Source organism: Mobula hypostoma, chromosome 1 (assembly GCF_963921235.1).
Source record: "Mobula hypostoma chromosome 1, sMobHyp1.1, whole genome shotgun sequence".
NCBI lineage: Eukaryota > Metazoa > Chordata > Chondrichthyes > Myliobatiformes > Myliobatidae > Mobula > Mobula hypostoma.
In genome coordinates, this window is record NC_086097.1 from 142,110,590 (window position 1) to 142,130,572 (window position 19,983).

At 38.1% G+C, this 19,983-nt stretch overlaps 1 protein-coding gene across 8 annotated transcripts in view; it reads right to left on the minus strand.

The window, feature by feature from the left end:
- Nucleotides 1–19,983, minus strand: part of LOC134351033 (microtubule-associated protein 4-like) — a 317,873-nt gene that overhangs the window by 57,988 nt on the left and 239,902 nt on the right. The gene's annotated exons all lie outside the window — the stretch shown is intronic.

A 19,983-nucleotide genomic window follows, 5' to 3' on the forward strand; every position in this document is an offset into this window, starting at 1 on the left:
TGCTATTGCTTTCTAGTTGCGGCCTCAAATTCCTGGATTTTCCCATTAGCTCAGTGCCTTCAGCACATGAAATGCTGTCATTCATGAAGGTCACTCACTACCATCTTCTCAAGGGCCTTATAGGACTGATCAGTACACACTGTTCTGTGTAACCATGTCATTATGCAAAGATTCAATAAAAAAAACACATAATGCAATGTACAGAGCTGCTTCCCATTGGTTATCTGTTGTCTACTGGATGTATAGAATGTGACCATTAAATATGGTCACCAACATTGCATCCACCAGCTCCTCTGGTGAAGCCAATGTGCATTCTCTGAGGTTAAATCCACATTCTGTTTGGTAATAGTTAACTAATAACAAAGACACAGTTGGACTCTATGGCCCTGTACTCTATGAAGCAGCTGGTATGCTGTGAAGAAAGAAATAGAAATCACAATACTGAAACAACCCAATCAGCCTGCATTGGACTTATTCTTCCACATAAGCAGTAGACTTTAATCATTAAAAGCACTATATAATTATAAATAGTTGCTGTGAAAATGGCTGCCACATCAGCTTGCATATAGTTATTACAATTTAAAGTAACAAGTAATATGCAAAGCACTCTCAAGGTTTCAAATTCAAGTTTAATTGCCATTCAACCATACACGAATACCCATGAATACAGCCAAACGAAACAGCGTTACTCCGGGGCAAGGTGCAAAACAGTAACTACCAACAGTCATACACAACACAAGGTACGTATAGCACATACAATTGTTAGGGTTTGTGAACCCTTGGCAATTACCTGGTTTTCTGCACTAATTACTCAAAACGTAGTCTGATCTTCATCTAAGTCACAACAATCTGCTTGAACTCATAATACACAAACACTTGTACTACTCAATACTGAACACACCATTTAAACAATCACAGACTAGGTTCAAAAAAGTATGTGAATCTCTGGGCTAATGCCTTCTTCAAAAGCTATTTGGATTCAGGTATTCCAACCAATCAATGAAATTGGAAGTGTAGATTGTAGAGGTGCCTTGCCCTATAAAAAAAGACAACACAAAGTCAGGTTACTGACTAAGCCTGCTCTTCTCAAGAAAGATCTGTTTATGTGTACCATGCCTCGATCAAAACAATTTTCAAAGAAGAAAAATTGCAGAGATGCATGAAGCTGGAAAAGGCTACAAAAGCATTTCTAAAGACCAGAGTGTTCATCAGTCCACAGTAAGAGAAATTATTTACAAATAGAGGAATGTCAGTACTGTTGCTACTCTCCCTAGAAGTGGGTATCCTGCAAAGATCACACCAAGAGCACAATATGCAATGCTGAAGAAGTTGAAAAAGAACCCAAGGGTAAGATTGAAAGACCTGCAGATGTCTCTAGAACATACTAAAGCCTCTGTTCATGTCCAACTTTCAAATCCCTTACTCACTCTTCCTTCAGTTAGTCCTGACGAAGGGTCTCGGCCTGAAACGTTGACTGCACCTCTTCCTACAGATGCTGCCTGGCCTGCTGCGTTCACCAGCAACTTTGATGTGTGTTGTCTCTGTTCATGTGTCCACTAAAAGAAAATCACTGAACAAGAATGGTCTTCATGGAAGAACACCATGGAGGAAAACACTGCTCTCCAAAAAAAAAGATTACTGCATAGCTCCAGTTTGTAAAAAACCACCTGGATGTTCCACAATGCTTCTGGGACAATGTTCTGTGGACAGATGAGACAAAAGTTGAACTTTTTGGCAGAGTCTGACTGTCATGACTTCCAGTTCCTCTTTTGACCTGTTTTCCTTTTATTGAGAACATGATTTCCCTGCAGTAGGATTAACCCTTTACACACTATATGATTCTCATTGAAAATGGATAAGACTATTAATTTTGTTTCATGGAATACTAATGGTTTGAACCATCCGATTAAACGGAAATTTTTTTAAAAAAATATTTCATAGACTGAAAGCTCAGATTATTTTTGCACAGGAGACTCATGTGAGAAAGGAGGACAACCAACGTTTTTTTTTAGGTTTTGGAGGGGTATGCAGTTTCATTCTAATTCATCCGCAAAGGTGTAAGGTGTTCCTATATTTATTGATTCTTTGATTTCATTTGTTCATTATGAGACAATTTCAGACCCAACTGGTAGATTTTTGTTAATTACCGGTTTATTTTATAATCAAAAAGTTGTTATGGTTAATATTTATGCTCCAAATGTTGATTATCCTGAATTTTTAAAGCAACTATTTGCATTATTCCCTAACTTAAATGAATATAAATTGATAATAGGTGGAGACTTTAATTGCTGTTTGAATCCTTTGATGGATAGGTCTTTAGTTAAACAAATCCTACCAAATAAATCTGCACTTTCTATTAATTCTTTTTTAGTGGACTCTGGAATATCAAACATCTGGCGGCTACCCTAATGATAAAGAGTTCTCTTTTTTCCTCTCATGTTTATCACAATTATTCTAGAATTGATTACTTTTTTATTGACTCCCGATTAGTACCATCTGTCATTGCTTGTGACTATGATGCAATTGCTATTTCTGATCATGCACCTTTGAAATTATCAATTAAATTAGCTGATGTAAGTTTTAGAACTAGACAATGGCGGTTCAATTCCACCTTACTTCAAGACAAAGTTTGTTAGTTTCATTAAAGAACAGATCGCTTTTTTCTTTTCAACTAACTCTACTGAAGGAATTTCCAGTGGGACATTATGGGAAACTTTTAAAACATATATTCGTGGACAAATTATTTCATACTCTGCAGGATTAAAAAAGCAAACCGATAATGAAATGTGTATATTGGTTGATAAGATTAAAGAAATTGATAAAGAATATTCAATTACTCCCAATTTGGAGATTTATAAAAAGAGAGTCGAACTTCAGATGCAACATAGTTTGTTATTAACATCTCCCATTGAAAACCAGTTACTTAAAACTAAATCTCAATTTTATATACATGGTGATAAATTGGGGAAATTATTGGCCAATCAATTGAAAACTGTTTCGGTTAAAGTTTGTAAACAGGATGGCAATTTTACGGTTGACCATGATGAGATTAATAAATCCTTTCAAGAATTCTATACCTCTTTATATCAGTCAGAATTCCCTAACGATACTACTACAATGCATGAATTCTTAGGGAAATTGAATTTCCCCAAACTATCATCTGATGAATGTTTACTAAAGATACACTGATTACGGAGGAAGAAATGCAGAAAGCAATTTCTTTAATGAACTCCGGTAAAGCCCCTGATATGAATGGATTTATAGTAGAATTTTTAAAAATGTTTTTCTGATTTACTCTCTCCTTGGTTAAGTCGAACTTTTAAAGATGCCTCATTGATAGGTAAACTACCAGAGTCCTTTTATGAAGCATCCATTTCCTTAATTCTTAAAAGAGATAAAGACCCTACTGAATGTGCTTCATACAGACCAATATCTTTGTTGAATGTAGATTTTAAAATTCTTTCTAAAATAATGGCAATTTGATTGGAAAACGTGTTGCCCAAAATTGTTTCAGAAGATCAGACAGGATTTATAAAAAAAATCGTTACTCATACTTTAATGTTAGGAGATTATTGAATATTATATACACTTCCTCACCTAAAATTCCAGAATGTATTATTTCATTGGATGCTGAGAAGGCATTTGACAGAATTGAATGGAAATATTTGTTTAATACACTTGAGAAATTTAATTTTAGTCCAAAGTTTATATCCTGGATTAAATTGATATATCATACACCTTTGACCTCTGTAGTTACAAATAGTCAGATATCTCCCTTTTTTAGGCTTTTTCATGGTACTAGGCAGGGCTGTCCTTTAAATCCTTTACTATTTGACATTGCTTTAGAACCCTTGGCAATTGCTTTTCAAGATTCACCAAATATATTTGGCATTATTCAGGGCAATGAAACACATAAAGTATCACCATAAGCAGATGACTTGTTATTATATATTTCTAATCCAGAGAAATCCATTCCTTCAGTAATATTATTACTTGCTCAATTTAGTAGCTTTTCTGGTTATAAATTAAATTTTGATAAGAGTGAGTTATTCCCATTAAATACGCAAACTTTAATTTACAGAAGTGTTCCATTTAGATTGGCTACAGAATACTTTATGTACTTAGGGGTTAAAATTACGAAGAAACATCAGGACCTATTCAAGGCTAATTTCTTACCTTTAATTGATCATATTAAACAATTATTAACTAAATAGTCTCCGATGTCCTTATCATTAGTTGGCCGAATCAATGCTATTAAGATGATAGTTCTACCTCAATTTCTTTATTTATTTCAGGTAGTACCAATTTTTATTCCTAAATCCTTCTTTGATATTATTGATTCCAAAATTTCTTCATAATATATGGCAGAGTAAAAATCCCAGGTTGAGTATGAAATATTTACAGAAATTCAAAAAGGATGGTGGTTTGGCGATGCTGAACTTTAGATTTTACTATTGGGCAATTAATATCTGAAATTCAACCTTTTGGACCCAAGAGTTAGATAAAACCCAAAGTCCAAGGTGGTTGAATCTTGAACGCGAGTCTGTGCAAGGATTTTCATTGGCGTCTATTTTAGGGGCTTCGCTCCCCTTTGCATTTACTAAATTGAACAAACAAATTACTAACCCAATAATTAAATATACAATACGAATATGGTTCCAATTTCGTAAACTTTTTGATTTGAATAAATTTATCCTTTCCAGCCCTATTTTATTTAATTTTTTTTCAACTGTCCAGAATTGATCAAGCCTTTCTTTTTTGGAAAATGAAAGGAATAAACTGTTTTCGTGATTTATTTACGGATAACTCTTTTATGTCATTTGAACAGTTACCTAATAAATACAATTTGCCTAGATTGCGCTTTTTTTTTAGATATCCACAGACTAGAAATTTTTTGAATGTTATTTTGCCTACCTTTCTGATGTCACATCAAGCTGAAATTACGGAAAAAATTTTAAGTTTAAATCCCTTACAAAGGAGTGTAATAGCAACTATCTACGACTTGATCATGAAAATCCCTTCAGGTATACATGATAAAATAAAGAATGAATGGGAACGAGAACTTCAAGTAAATATATCCATAGAAGAATGGGAAAAGATTCTTAAATTAGTTAATACTTCTTCAATGTGTGCTAGACATACTTCAATACAACTTAAAGTGATTCATAGAGCATATATGTCAAAAGACAAACTAGCCCGTTTTTATTCCCATATAAACCCTATGTGTGACAGATGTAACTCTGAGGTTGCTTCTTTAACCCATATGTTCTGGTCCTGCCCTCATTTGAAAAAATATTGGAAAGACATCTTTGATATTGTTTCAGCAGTTTTACATATTGATTTACAACTCCATCCTATTACTGCAATTTTTGGATTACCAATGATTGATTCTAGTTATTTAACATCTTCAGCCTGCCATTTGATAGCACTTGTTACGCTGATGGCCAGAAGATCCATTTTATTTAAATGGAAAGATTTTGATCCCCCTACTACACTTCAATGGTTTTCTCAAACTATAGCGTTTAAACCTAGAAAAAATTAGGAGTGGCACGGTTAATTCCTCGATTAAGTTCAAGGAAACTTGGGAGTCTTTTATTCAATATTTCCATACATATGACTTAAGTTGATTTTTTAAAATTCTTTTTCCTAATATTTAATTGTTTATGGAAAGAGGAATGGAGTCAAGGACAGAATAATTATAATTGACAAATTATGGCAGCCCAGTTTTTTGTTTTGTTTTCTGTTTAGTTTAGGGGATTTTTTTGTTTTTTTGTTTTTTTTCTTGAACAAATCTTTTGAACTTTTTCCTGTTTCAATTATCAAGAGATTGGGTGGACTTGTCTGGATATGATATTTGGAACTTATGTTTGTATATATTATTGCTACTATTGTAATCCTGTTCTCTTGGTATTGTTATTATTGATATGTTCATTTAACTGATTATAATGCAATAAAAAGATTTGAAAAGAAAGAACTTTTTGGCAGAAATGCACACTGCTATGTTTGGAGGAAAAAAGGCACTGCACACTAACACCAAAACCTCATCCCAACTGTGAAGCATGGTGGAAGGAGCATCATGGTTTGGGACTGTTTTGTTGCCTCAGGGCCTGGACAGCTTGCAATCATTGACGGAACAATGAATTTCAAGTTGTATCATGATATTTTGCAGGAGAATGTCAGCGTAGCAGTCTGTCACCTGAAGCTTAATAGAAGCTGGATGATGCAACAAGACAATAATCCAAAGCATAACAGTAAATCAACAGAATGGCTTAAATAAAAGGAAATGCATGTTTTGTAATGGCCAAGTCACCGAGTCCAGACCTTAACCCAATCGAGATGCTGTGGCATGACATCAAGAAGGCTGTCCATGCAAGGCATCCCAGAAATACTGATGAACTGAAACAGTTTTGAATGGAGAAATGGTCTAAAATTCCTCCTCACCATTGTGCATGTCTGATTAGCAGCTACAGGAAATATTTCGTGGAGGTTATTGCTGCTAAAGATGGTTCTACCAGTCATTAAATACAAGGGTTCACATACTTTTACAGCCTGGAAAAACAATGTTAAATAAATACATGAAAGTACAATTGTTTGTGTGTCATTAGTTTAGGCAGATTGTATTTGTCTATTATTGTGATTTAGATGAAGATCAGACCACATTTTATGAGTAATTAATGTAGAAAGCCAAGTAATTGCAAAGGGCTCACAAACTTTTTCTTTCAACTGTACCAGACAGCAGTAAACAGACAGTCACACAAAAAATAAAGTCATGTTCCTTGAGTCCATGAATGTTGCAGCAGTCTGCAGTTGAGAAAAATCCAACCTGTCTTCCACCTAACGACAACTGGAGGGCAGCACTGACCCTAGCCTGGACACCGTGTCACACGTTCTTTGGCACCAACTCTTGGGACGCTGCAAACAGGCAACAGCATGGCTTAAGGTCTAGTCCTCACTACAACTAAGGTCATTCAGTTCCCCTGCCATTTCCTAATAAACCAGTGAACCAGACTTGCAGCATTCCATATTCAGCTCTTTGACTCCATCACATCCATACTCTTTCCCAATCCCATTCTCTCACCTTCTCCATGTAACCTTTGAAACCCCTGACTAATCAGAAACCTATCCATCTCCATTTTAAGTATATTCTATGACTTGTCTTCCGCAGCAGTCTGTGGAAATCAGTTCCACAGATTCACCACCCTCTGGCTAAAGAAATTCTTTCTCAGCTCTGTTCTGAATGGACATCCCTCTGTTCTGAGGCTGTGCCCTCTGGTCCTAGACTCACCCACAAAAGGAAACATCAATTCCACATCCACTACATAGGCCTTTCAATATTTGTTAGGTTTCAATGAGATCCGCCCCACATTCGTCTTAACTCCAGCGAGTACAGACCCAGAGCCATCAAACATTCCTCATACGTTAACCCATTCATTTCCGGAATCATTCTTGTGAACCTCCTCTGAACCACCTTCAATGCCAGTATATACTGCAGTCTGATAAATGCCTTATATAGCCACAGCATCACATTCTTGCTCTTACATTCCAGTCCTCTAGAAATAAATGCTAACATTGCATTTGCCTTCCTTACCATTGACTCAATCTGCAAGTTAACCTTTAAGGAAACCTGCACTAGTCCCTTTACACACCAAATTACTGAATTTTCTCACCATTGAGTCTACGTTTTTATTCCTTCTACCAAAGTGCATGATCATACATTTCCCTACACGATATTCCATCTGCCACTTCTATTCCCATTTTCCGCATCTGTCTAGACCTTCTGCAGACTCCGTTTCCTCAACTTGACCTGCTCCTCTACCTATCCTGGTACTGTATACACACTTGGCCACAAAACTATCAATTCTGTCATCCGCCATTTTGTTGCCCTCCAATTACAACCTCTCGTGCATCATTTTCTAGCAGTCCATTATCCAATCTTGCCTCCCTATTACTCTTTATAAATCTGAACAAAACTTCTGGTATCCTCTTTTATATTATTGGATAGCTTTCCTTCATATTTCATCTTTTCTCTCCTTATGTAGTTTTTAGTTACCTTCTGGTGGTTTTAAAGTTTCCTAATCCTCTAATTTCCCACTAATTTTTCTAATATTATATGCCCTCTCTTTTCCTTTTATGTTGTCTTTAACTTCCCTTGTCAGTCACAGTTGCCACATCCTCCCTTTAGAATACTTCTTCATCTTTGGGATGTACCTATTCTGCGCCTTTCTAATTTCCCCCAGAAGCTCCAGCTACTGCTATTCTGCTGTCAACCCTGCTAGTGTCCTCTTCCAATGAAATTTGGCTAGCTCCTCTTTCAACCCTCTATAATTCTCTTCACTCCACTATAATACTAATACATCTGTCTTTATCTTCTCTCTCTCAAAATGCAGGGACAATTCTATTCAAATATGATCACTGGCTTTTAAGGTTTCCTTTACCTTAAGCTCCCTAATCAAATCTGGTTCATTACGCAGCACCCAATACAGAATTGCCTTTCCCTTAGTGGGCTCAACCATAAAGTCCTCTAGAAAGTCAGCTCGTAAGCATTCTACAAATTCCCTCTCTTGGCATCCAGAACCAACCTTATTTTCCCAATCTATCTGCATATTGAAATCCCCCATGACTATCGTAACATTGCTCTTTTTAATACCTTTTCTATCTTCCCTTGTAATTTGTATACCACATCCTGGCTACTGATCGGAGGCCTGTATATAACTCCCCTCACCGTTTTTCACCCTTGCAGTTTAGTAACTTTGCCTACAAGGATTCTATATCTTCCAACCCTATGTCACTTACTTGTAAGGATTTGATTTCATTTTTTTTTTAAACCAACAGAGCCATCCCACCCCCTCTGCCTGTCCTTCTGATACAACGTACATCCTTGGATGTTAAGCTCCCAACTATGATTTTCTTTCAGCCACAATTCAGTGATGCCCACAACATCGTACCTGCTGATCTCTAAATGTGCTACAAGATCATCTACCTTATTCCATATTACTCCGTGCATTCAAACACCTTCAGTCCTGTTTGCATCAAACTTTTCAATTTTGCCCCATATTACACTTCAACTCATCCCACTGACTGCAATTTTTCTCTGTCATCTGCCTGTCCTCCTTCAGTCTCACTACATACTGCATCTAGTTGTATACCAACTACCCCATCCTCAGCCCTATCAGTCCAGTTCCCATCCCTCTGCCAAATTAGTTTAAACCCTCCCTAACAGTTCTAGCAAACCTGCCACAAGGATATTGGTGCCCCTTGGGTTAAGGGATAACCTGTCCTTTTTGTACAGGTCATACCTTCCCCAGAAGAGATTCTAATGTTCCAGAAATATGAAACCCTGTCCACTGCAACAATTTCTCAGCCATGCATCACAAAGTTTTGTGATTTTATTACCTTATCATTTAATTGGTTATTTCTATTGCACTGCAAAGCATGTTCTGTGCTAATGGAACTGATTTCCTTTCAGTAGCCAAAAATGTTTTTAAGAAACATAATTTTAGTTGGAACTACAGTAACAAGTCCAAAAGGGGAACATTTCCCTGAGATTAGGTCAGTGACTATACGGATCCTCCAAGTGAACATTCAAATCTGAAAGTAAAGGAAATATTGTGGAAAGAGGTTGGGATCTCCTCACAATGCATAATCATAAGCTTCAATCTTTATGGGAATTCTAGGGGCAAGGGGGAATGAGAAGCTTCATGAATAACATCTATCTACACGCATAAGGAGTGAAGTCACTGGGAAAACAACGTCATTTGCAACAATTTCAGTACCTGAGGGAAGCACTGACGGGAGGGTGAAATCTGAAGGGTTTATAGGATAACATTAGGATTTGAAATGGTAGGGAGGGAGATCCCTGGGATTACAACAGTATTTTTAAAGAAGGATGACTGAGAATGGTATTTATTTGTCTTGCACCTTTATAAAGCTTGATAAATCTTTGAATTATCAAGCAGCTTCAACTATTTAAACACAAATGGAATAGCACCTATTTCTCTACAGGATTCCTGTAAACCATTTATTTGAATACGCAGGAATGGCCTTTTTTGGGTGCTGTATACACTCACTGCTACATTCAAAGATATCACAAAGCACAACAAAAATCTCCCACACTCTTAATGGGTTAAGCCCTTCACTGCAGCTGATCTGTAGCATTGTTCACTTTGAGCATGAAGAATTGACTGATTAGCACTTGTCTCTTCATCAACTATAAGATTATTCCACATGGTTAGAGCCCTCAAACATTAGTTAGCAGTGCAGTAAATATTAACAGGGAAGTTTTAGCTTTAAAGTGGAACAAGATATACATGCAAACAATATCCATTCATACAGCTTTTAAAAAATAGGTTGGTAACTTATATATTCTGTAATTAAGCTCTTTGGACTAGTAAAGTACTGATTTAAGTTCTGATATATTTTCCTTAAAAGTGGTTCATCCTTGACAGCATTTCTCAATAGTCTATTAGAAATATTTTGATTTTTCAATTCTTCACTTCAACTCCTATTGGTCACATCACAGCCTTGCACTAGTGTATGTTCTTCACAGGACAAAATTAAAGACAAAGACCAAGTGAGTAAGCATATCAAGCACAAAGCCATCTGTACTTAACCACATACCTTAAGCAAAGAACAGAAATAGAAATCACATAGTTTCTCTCTCTTTAGCTATGATTTACCGAAGACTTTCAAGCACACGTACGACTGGTATTGGTTAACTCAAAATAGAAAGAATGATCAGTAGCTCTCTTAATTCATGTGATTTTTAATGTTCTTCACAGTTTGATGCCACAAGCAAATAAATGAAGGAGCTCATGTCACATCATTTCAATTCTGAGTCCACACAATCTAATGCCATCTGAGTTATGGCTTTTAGCTAATGCATTAAGGTCAAAATACTTCAACAGTCATCATCAGTACACTCAGAAATATGTGCAACCATAGCGTAAAGAAATAATAAAACAGCTCATTCATATTACAAAGCTAATGGCAGCAATTCTCGAATTGGAAACAATAGTAAATTACAATGCAAAATTATGAGTGTAAACTGAATGCACAAGCCTTCATTTAGAAGCAACACACAGAATTACATTTCTATGACGCGTCACATTTTGGTATCTGGTTGTAGAGATTGCTAAGCATCTCACAGTACTCTTCCATACAACCCGTTTTTCAACATGTCATCGACAGGAGACAGTGTAAAGTACACACTGTCAGAGAAGAGTCTGTATCTTCTCACAGACACAGCTGCATATACAGCTTCCGTTATGAGCCATGGCTACTCTTCCTTTCCTTTGTCCCAACTATACCTCAGAAAAAATGCAATTCAAACACAAAATATTGAAAGCAGTTTTCTTTAAGAATTTAGACTCCTTATTCTGCTACATAATCTTTGATAGTTTCTGATCACATTTCTCCTCACCTGGAATGTTATCCGGTTTGTGGTTAGTGGCCATAGTAGAACTGAGGCTTGAATCCTTCGAACCTGTGGACTCACTTAGCTCTGCATTCCTCCCTATTTCTGCTTTTGAGCTTTCAACAGAGCTATGGGGAGAACTGGATACCAAGGGCTGCTGTTGCCCTGAAGAGCCGGCAACACTTTTTCTACACCCAGTTTCTTGCCGAATACTCATCTGTGCTAGTTCTTGCGGCATTTGTGCTGCCTGTTCAGGCTTGTAATGTGTCATTTCAATTTTCTGAGATGTTTCACTGGCATTACAGATGGTTCCAGTAAAGGAAGAATTTTTGAACATGGGGTCATGCGGACTTTCTTGGGAAAGGGGAAATGTCTTGTAATTATTGACTTCATTTGTTTCTTTCCCCAGTGAAAGAACTTGGTCTGAGCCCACTGAGGTGTTCTTCTGAAGGTTAGTGCAGAGACTGTTCTGTTCTTTTTTGCCATGAAACATTTCTTCTGTAATCTTACTGCTGCTGAACTCGGGGATTTTTTCCAGTTTCCCATGGCAAAATGGAGCAGTAATACCATCTTTTGTATCTGGGGTAACATCAAGTCCCTTATTTCTCTCTTTCCCATGTCCTTCATCAGCAAGCTGGCCAAACTGTAATTCTGCTGCAGGTTGATCACTGCCAAAGCTGTAAACTGGGATTTGCTCCTCTGCCACAGTCATCGATCGCTTAACCTGTGATATTGGACACTTCCGGCTGGCAGTAGCTGCAGGCTGGGTGCTGGGAGAAATTGCTGACTGGTCCATTGAATTGTCTGGAGATTCTGTTAGCAAGGGTTCTGGATATTTCTCAGTGATGCCGAAACTTGAGGGAACAGACAAGTGTGAGCATTCCGACATTGCACGCCGCATCATCTTTCTCTGTTGGGTAGCCCTGTTAGCTGTATCATCATTTACTAAATCAATCTTTATACCTTCATTGAGTTCAAGTGACTCATTCAAAGGATTGATATTGGATAGATCTTGCTCACAATCCACCATAGTTGGGGTTTCCGACTTCTGTATTGTTAATGTACACGCGGGGACATTTTTAGATTGGACGTCCGTTTCATTCGTCGTGGACATATCATCTTTAGATTCTGCCATTTGCTTGCAGTTTAAGTCCATATTGTCTGGCACAAAATTAGGGTTCCACACACTAAATTCATCTTTCTTTATATTTTGTGTAAGATTACCAAATACACGGGATGGATTTGTCATTTTGGTATCTGAGGGATAACTTGCCAGCTCCCCTTCCTTGTCAGTTCTCTCTTCTGCAATGTTCTTTTCCATTTCTTTCTTACCTGTCTCCTTATCCATAGCACTCACCTGCGTGCTAATAGCAGTTTGGCTCCCTTCATTTCTGACTGGATTCATTTTCTTTATGCTTTCATCTGAGACGAGATTAGCAGAGGAAGTAGCCCAGCTTCCGAATAATTCCTTAGTCTGAACCTCACCAGCCACGCTTTTCTGTTCTATGCCTCCTGCTGTCATTCCAAAGAAGCCTAGTTTGTCTTCATCTGTGAGAGAAACATGCTTAATGAGACCATCTTTAGCTGGAGCCGATGCTGCTGAGCTCGACTCAACTTTCAGATTGCTGCTGCACTGCTCCTCTGTTCTGTGCCATTCCCATTCAGATTGGCTCCAGTTCTTTTGAGGCTGTGTGCACGGATGTTTGTCAGAGAAACAATCAGCAGGCTTAGGTTTGCAGAGATCAGTGTAATCGGTGCAAGGCGCAGGCGGCTGGTTACTGACAGACATCTCAGCAGGCTTTTCTTTACACAGCACAAGCAATGCAGTCTGTGTGTTTGCCTGACTGATTATGTCTGAGAAGCTGTGACATCACAGCACATCCTGTATTCCTACAACAAAACTATTTTTTTTTGCATTTAATACAATGTATCCCTCCGCCAAATTAATCCAGCTGCTGCATTTCACTGTACCGCTCACTCTCTGCATCCCTCCCTCCTCCCCCCCACCCCAATCAGTGCCTCTGTTTTCAACCTCTGGAAGTTCTATTATCAGAAAAGCTTTCAGAAAAGCACATGACAGCAAGATACAGATTTGGATATTTAAATTGTTGTTATGTACAACACATAAGATATGGGAGGACCTCACTAATTTCATGCTCTTCACCTCAACATCAGCCTCATTTATTTTCAAGAAGATGGCCAATGATGTGATACACCAGCTGAACTCCACTTAACCCTCTGAGTGCTGAGCTCAATATACCAGCTTTTAAAAATCCTTGAACATACTCTAATACAAGGCATTAGTGGCAGTACCCTTAATAAATAACAGCATTTGCAGATGGAACACTTCTCAATAAGCCTTTCTCAAAATAGGTATTATTTAGTCTTTCCTCATTGCAAAATACTCTCCCTTCCCCCATCTTCTTTATGTAGGGATTTCTTTGCACAGTGCCTAGAAACAAGGCCTGTTATGGACACATATTTTAAGAGAAACTATAGAATTATTAGATTAGATTATGAGGACACGCAGTCCTCTTTTATTGTCATTTAGTAATGCATACATTAAGAAATGATACAATGTTTGTCTAGTACGATATCGCAGAATTATATTTAAAAAACCAGCATAGAAACATAGAAAACCTACAACACAACACAGGCACTTCAACCCACAATGCTGTGCCGCACATGTACCTACTTTAGAAATTACCTAGGGTTACCCATAGCCCTCTATTTTTCTAAGCTCCATGTACCTATCCAGGAGTGTCTTTAAAGATCCTACTGTATCTGCCTCCACCACCGTTGCAGGCAGCGCATTCCATGTCCTCACCACTCTCTGCCTAAAAAACTTACCCCTGACATCTCCTCTGAATCTACTTCCAAGCAACTTAAAAACTGTGCCCTCTCGTGTTAGCCATTTCAGCCCTGGGAAAAAGCCTCTGACTATCCACATGATCAATGCATGTGCTTTACAAGTACAGCTTCTCCTCAGCACTGATTTATTCTGCCATTGTTCCAAAGCCATGCAATTTCAGTTCAGGCTAGTATCAATAGTATCAAGCAAGGCACATCAATATGACAACAATTTCCTCAGTCTTTCTCACTGTACTGTTCCACCCCAGTTCCCTCTTGGAAACTCTTTAACAATAGAATCAAGGTTATTCCAACATCAATCATAGAGACGCAGTACAAAGGCTATGCTTGTGTACGTCCACATTCAAAGGTCAATCTCCTAGTCACTGTCAACCCAATCAAGGAGGCATATGAAACAATGGGCCTTACATTTAACATGCACAAAAAACAAAGATCGTCTACCAACCTGCTCTTGTTATACACCATCACTTCATTTAAAGGAAGGAGAAACAAGGTTATTATTTCAGCTCAAGAACCTGAAACATTGACTCTGTTTTGTTCCCACAGATGCAGCTTGATCTGTTGAGATTCCTCATCATTTCAGCAGATATTTGATTTTCAATCCTTGTACAGGTGTCCGCTTTTCGAACGTTCGCTTTACAAACCCTCACTGTTACGAAAGACCCACATTAGTACCCTGTTTTCGCTTTCAGAAGGTGTTTTCACTGTTACGAAAAAAAGCAGCGCATGATAAAAAATCAGCGCACAATAAAAGGCAGCGCGCGCCCCGAGCAGCCGCTCTCCCCCAGGATTCGGAACGGCATTTCAGCGGCATTGCTTAAACACATGCCTGTGAGCAGCCATTAGCAAGATGAGTTCTATGGTATCGGAAAAGCCTAAAAGAGCTCGTAAGGGTGTTACACTTAGCGTAAAACTAGACATAATTAAGCGTTTCGATCATGGTGAACGAAGTAAGGACAAAGTGTGTGGCTTGTGGAAGCTGACGAACATGATGTTGAAGCGGTTTTGGCATCCCATGACCAAGATCTGATAGATGAAGAGCTGATGCAATTGGAAGAAAAAAGGATAACAATTGAAACCGAATGAGTAATGATAAATTACGACTTTAATTTTGAAAGGGTACGTTGGTTTAGGGGATATTTGCAGGATGGTTTGAGTCCTTACAAAGAACTGTGCAATAGAAAAACACGCGAGGCTCAGCAGACAAGCAAGCCTTCCACATCAGCCACAGCAGACTACGAACCTCGACCTTCGACATCGAGGCGGGCAAAGATAGAAGATGTGCTGCCTACCCTAATGGAAACAGACGATGACGAGATGACACCCCAGTGTCCCACCACCCCAACCCCCAGGCCACGACAGATACCGATTCGCGGAGAATGCAGCAGTAGCCGGGAGGCACACAGCACATCTTTAAGAAAAAAGCCGAAATAAACATGCTAATTAATTAGGCGCCGCCTGACACATAATTGTCGGCCCAAATCAGAGATGACGCAATCGGCACTGATCTGGGCCGAAAATTACGTGCCCGGTGGCACCTAATTAATTAGCATGTTTGTTTCGGTTTTTTTCTTAAAAGATGTCCTGTGTGCCTCCCGGCTACCGCTGGACCCCTGCATGCTTTGCGGCAATGTATCAGTCGGCGGCCTGGAGGGCGGGGGCCACTACACCACCCCAGCCTGTGACGACTCAGCCTAACACACCATCAGTGTGCTTGGCGCTGAACCAATTCCAGTAAGTGATACTACACTGTACATACATTATTTCTACTTTATATAGGCTGTGTATTTTTACATGTTATTTGGTATGATTTGGCAGCTTCACAGCTTAAAGGTTACTGGAGAGCACTTGCGCCGTGTTTTTGCCAACAGCGCTTGCGTGAGATTTTCTGCCGACGGCGCTTGCGTGAGATTTTCGCTACGGAGAACAGTGCAGTAATGATTGTGAAAAAGTTTTTCTACTTTATATAGGCTGTGTATTTATCATATCATTCCTGCTTTTACTATATGTTACTGTTATTTTAGGTTTTATGTGTTATTTGGCACTATTTGCTAGGTTATTTTTGGGTCTGCGAACGCTCACAAAATTTTCCCATATAAATAAATGGTAATTGCTTCTTCGCTTTACGACATTTCGGCTTACGAACTGTTTCATAGGAACGCTCTACCTTTGGATGGTGGGGGAAACCTGTACCATAATTGAAAATGAAGGAGGAGCATTTCAGATAGCACTGTTTGCTGCTGCTATCTCTATCAAACTGGCACAAAACATCAGTATCAACAGAAATGCTGCCACAGGGCAATCAGTATCTGAACTCTCATGGACACTGAAGGAGGATCTTTTTAAAAAGCACTTCACAGACAATCTGTTGAATTCAAGCCAAGAGAGATACAAAGTCAGTACTGAGTACAGATTGGTTTGGTTCACCATAATTGTTACCTGTGAATGAGCTCTTGGTTTTTCTACCAAGAAAATGCAGGACAACCATATAAACTGGAGATAACTGAAGGGATATTAAGGAGGTACTAAATATGAAAGAAAGAATAAACTATTTCCTCAAACATACTCCATCATTCAATTACCATCCCTTTTCCTGTAGTCTTTATGATCTTAAAAATGTCTCAAATTTAAAACTAGCTATATATCTAGCATCAAGTGATATTTATAAAAGAAACAATCTTCTACCACTCAACATCTGCAGCAATGCTTTCTAACTTCATTCCTGAAAAGCTTGATTCTAATTTAATTTGGGTCACCTAGACCTAGACTCAGCAAGCAGAGAAAATAGTTTATCTTGCATAGGTACATGGAGGGGAAGGACTTGGAGGGTTATAAGCTGAACACCAACAACTGTGACTAGCAGGGAGGATGTTGTGGTCAGCATGAACTGGTTGAGCCAAAGGGCCTGCTCCGGTGTAGTATTACTCTGTGACTATCTATACCTAGCTCATTAACTTCACTTAATATCTTGAAAACATTAATCAAACTACCCCTCAAACATTCCCTCCAGCAAATACAACCCAAGAGAGGTAAAATTCCTCATAATTTAACCATTGGTGTTTAGATATCATTGTGATAAATCTATCTATACTCATTCCCAAGGTTAGTACACAAAATCTAAATGCTGTATCAGAACTTTTCACACTACTCCTGGTGTAGTCCAATTAGACTTCTCTATAGCAATAGAATAACGGTGACCTCTTCTAATCCACAAATATAAGAGTAGATTTTCAGCTTTTTTAATAGTTATTTTCGACGATTGGCCATGATATTTCAATGATCTTGTTCGTTACTCCATGCCTTCTTGGATGAGTAGCTTTGACATTTTCATCATTCAAAAAGTACTGTTCTTTTTAAATCCAGTTTGAATAATATCCTACGAGTCCATATGCAAGCTCAATTTGGCAATTTTTGTCAAAAACTGAATTTCTAATGTTTAGATAATCTGCTCATAATGCCTATCTTTGAACCATTGGTAAACTGATCTATCCCAGCAACTAAGTCACTTATGAATAAATACTGTGAATAACTGTAGTCCCAACACAAACTTGAGAGGCACAGCCAGTCACATCCTAATAATTTGATAGATCTGTACATTCTCCATTGTGGGTAATGTACATGATCCCATCACAGAGGACACAGTTTTAAGGTGCTTGGAAGTAGGAACAGAGGAGATATCAGGGGTAAGTTTTTTTTTACGCACAGAGTGGTGAGTGCGTGGAATGGACTGCCAGCAATGGTGATGGAGGCGGATACAATACGGTCTTTTAAGAGACTCCTGGATAGGTACATGGACCTTAGAAAAATAGAGGGCTATGGGTAACCATAGGTAATTTCTAAAGTAAGTACATGTTCGGCACAGCATTTTGGGCCAAAGGGCCTGTATTGTGCTGTAGATTTACTATGTTTCTATCCCTGTTGTCTTCTTCCCCTCAGCCATTTTTTTTAAGCCAGGTTGGTAGTTTCCACTTCCCCTCACACTCCACCCCCCAAGCCTTTTTATTCTGGCATCTTTCCCCTTCCTTCTCAGTCCAGAAGAAGGGTCTCAGTCTGAAACATCAACTGTTTATTCTTTTCCATTGATACTTTTTGACCTTCTGAGTTCCTCTAGCATTTTCTGTGTGTCGTTTTGGATTTCCAGCATGTGCAGAGTTTCTCATGTTTCTCACTTCCCTGCTACCCTATGAGCTCCAACATTAACATGGAGCCCATATGAAATGCATCACTCTGCAGTTCCCTTTCAACCACTTGCACCATCCCTTCAGTAAGGTCATTCAGGTTTATCAGGCATGTCTATTCTTCACATGCCATAAGTTTTTCTGGTCAACTTCATTTATTGTTACTACATCTTCAAACTGAAAACTCTTAATTTCCCAACACTGATAAGCTAAACTGACCGTAATTCCTTGGTTATATCTGTTTCTTAAATGGCAAAGCGATATGAAAAATATTTTAAAAATAGCACCATTACAAAGTGAATTTGGAAGATTATCATCATGATTATGCTCCTACGCAAGTTCTTCAGAACATAGGACTTTGGTAAGTACTGTACCTTGTTTATGTTAACTTCATCAAGTCACACCTTTTTTCTTCTTTCCCAAATTATTAAACACCTGCGATTATCATTATACACCCTGTAATTGATATTATTAATGTCCTACTATCTTTTTCCTCAAGTATAAACATTAAAATAATTTTGACATTCTTTGCAAATGCTCTTTTCATACCATCTCTTATATATATTATTACCTATGTAATCATTTTAAAATTGTTCTTTGTATTTCCTGCGGTTGCTGGGTCTACAGAAATTTCTAGATTGTTGGTGTTTTTTATTTAATTTTTTTAAATGTTCTACATAGTTTTTTTGTTTGGACAGTTTGGCATACCAAACAGATTCAGATTAAATTAAATCATTTTTAGATACCTCCCACAGATTTCTGTTTATTCAGTTAGCAAAATTACCAGAAACTGTCCATCAACAAATTTGCTTAATTTACCAAATTTCTGAATTGTCCTTTGACACAGAAGTCAATGACCCCTAAATTTAAATGTATTTCTCCTTTTCAAACATCATAAGCTATCTTTCTCACATGAGCTAATCTGCTTCCTCCAATCTTTACGAAACATACATACAGTGCCCATAAAAAGTATTCATCCGCCTTGGAAGTTTTCATGTATAATTGTTTTACAAGATTTATTCACAGTGGATTTAATTTGGCTTTTTTTGATTACAGGATGTTGCCAGAACTAGAAGACCTGAGTTACAAGGAAAAATTAAATAGGTTAAGACTTTATCCTTGGAACATAAAGGACTGCAAAGAGATTTGATAGAGGTATACAAAATTATGAGCAATATAGATAGGGTAAATGCAAGCAGGCCTTTTCCACTGAGATTGGGTGGGACTACAACCAGAGGTCATGGGTTAAGGGTGAAAGGTGAAAAGTTTAAGGGAAAGCTGAGGGGAAACTTCTTCACTTAGAGGGTCGTGAGAGTGTGGAACGAGCTGCTGGCATAAGTGGTGCATGCAAGCTCAATTTCAACGTTCATGAGAAGTTTGGATAGGTACATGGATGGTAGGGGAAGGAGGTCTATGGCCTGGGTGCAGTTCGATAGGAGTAGGCATTTTAAATGGTTTGGAATAGGCTCGATGGCTGCATATTTCTATGACTTTAACCTATGGACTCTCTTTCAACTCCAT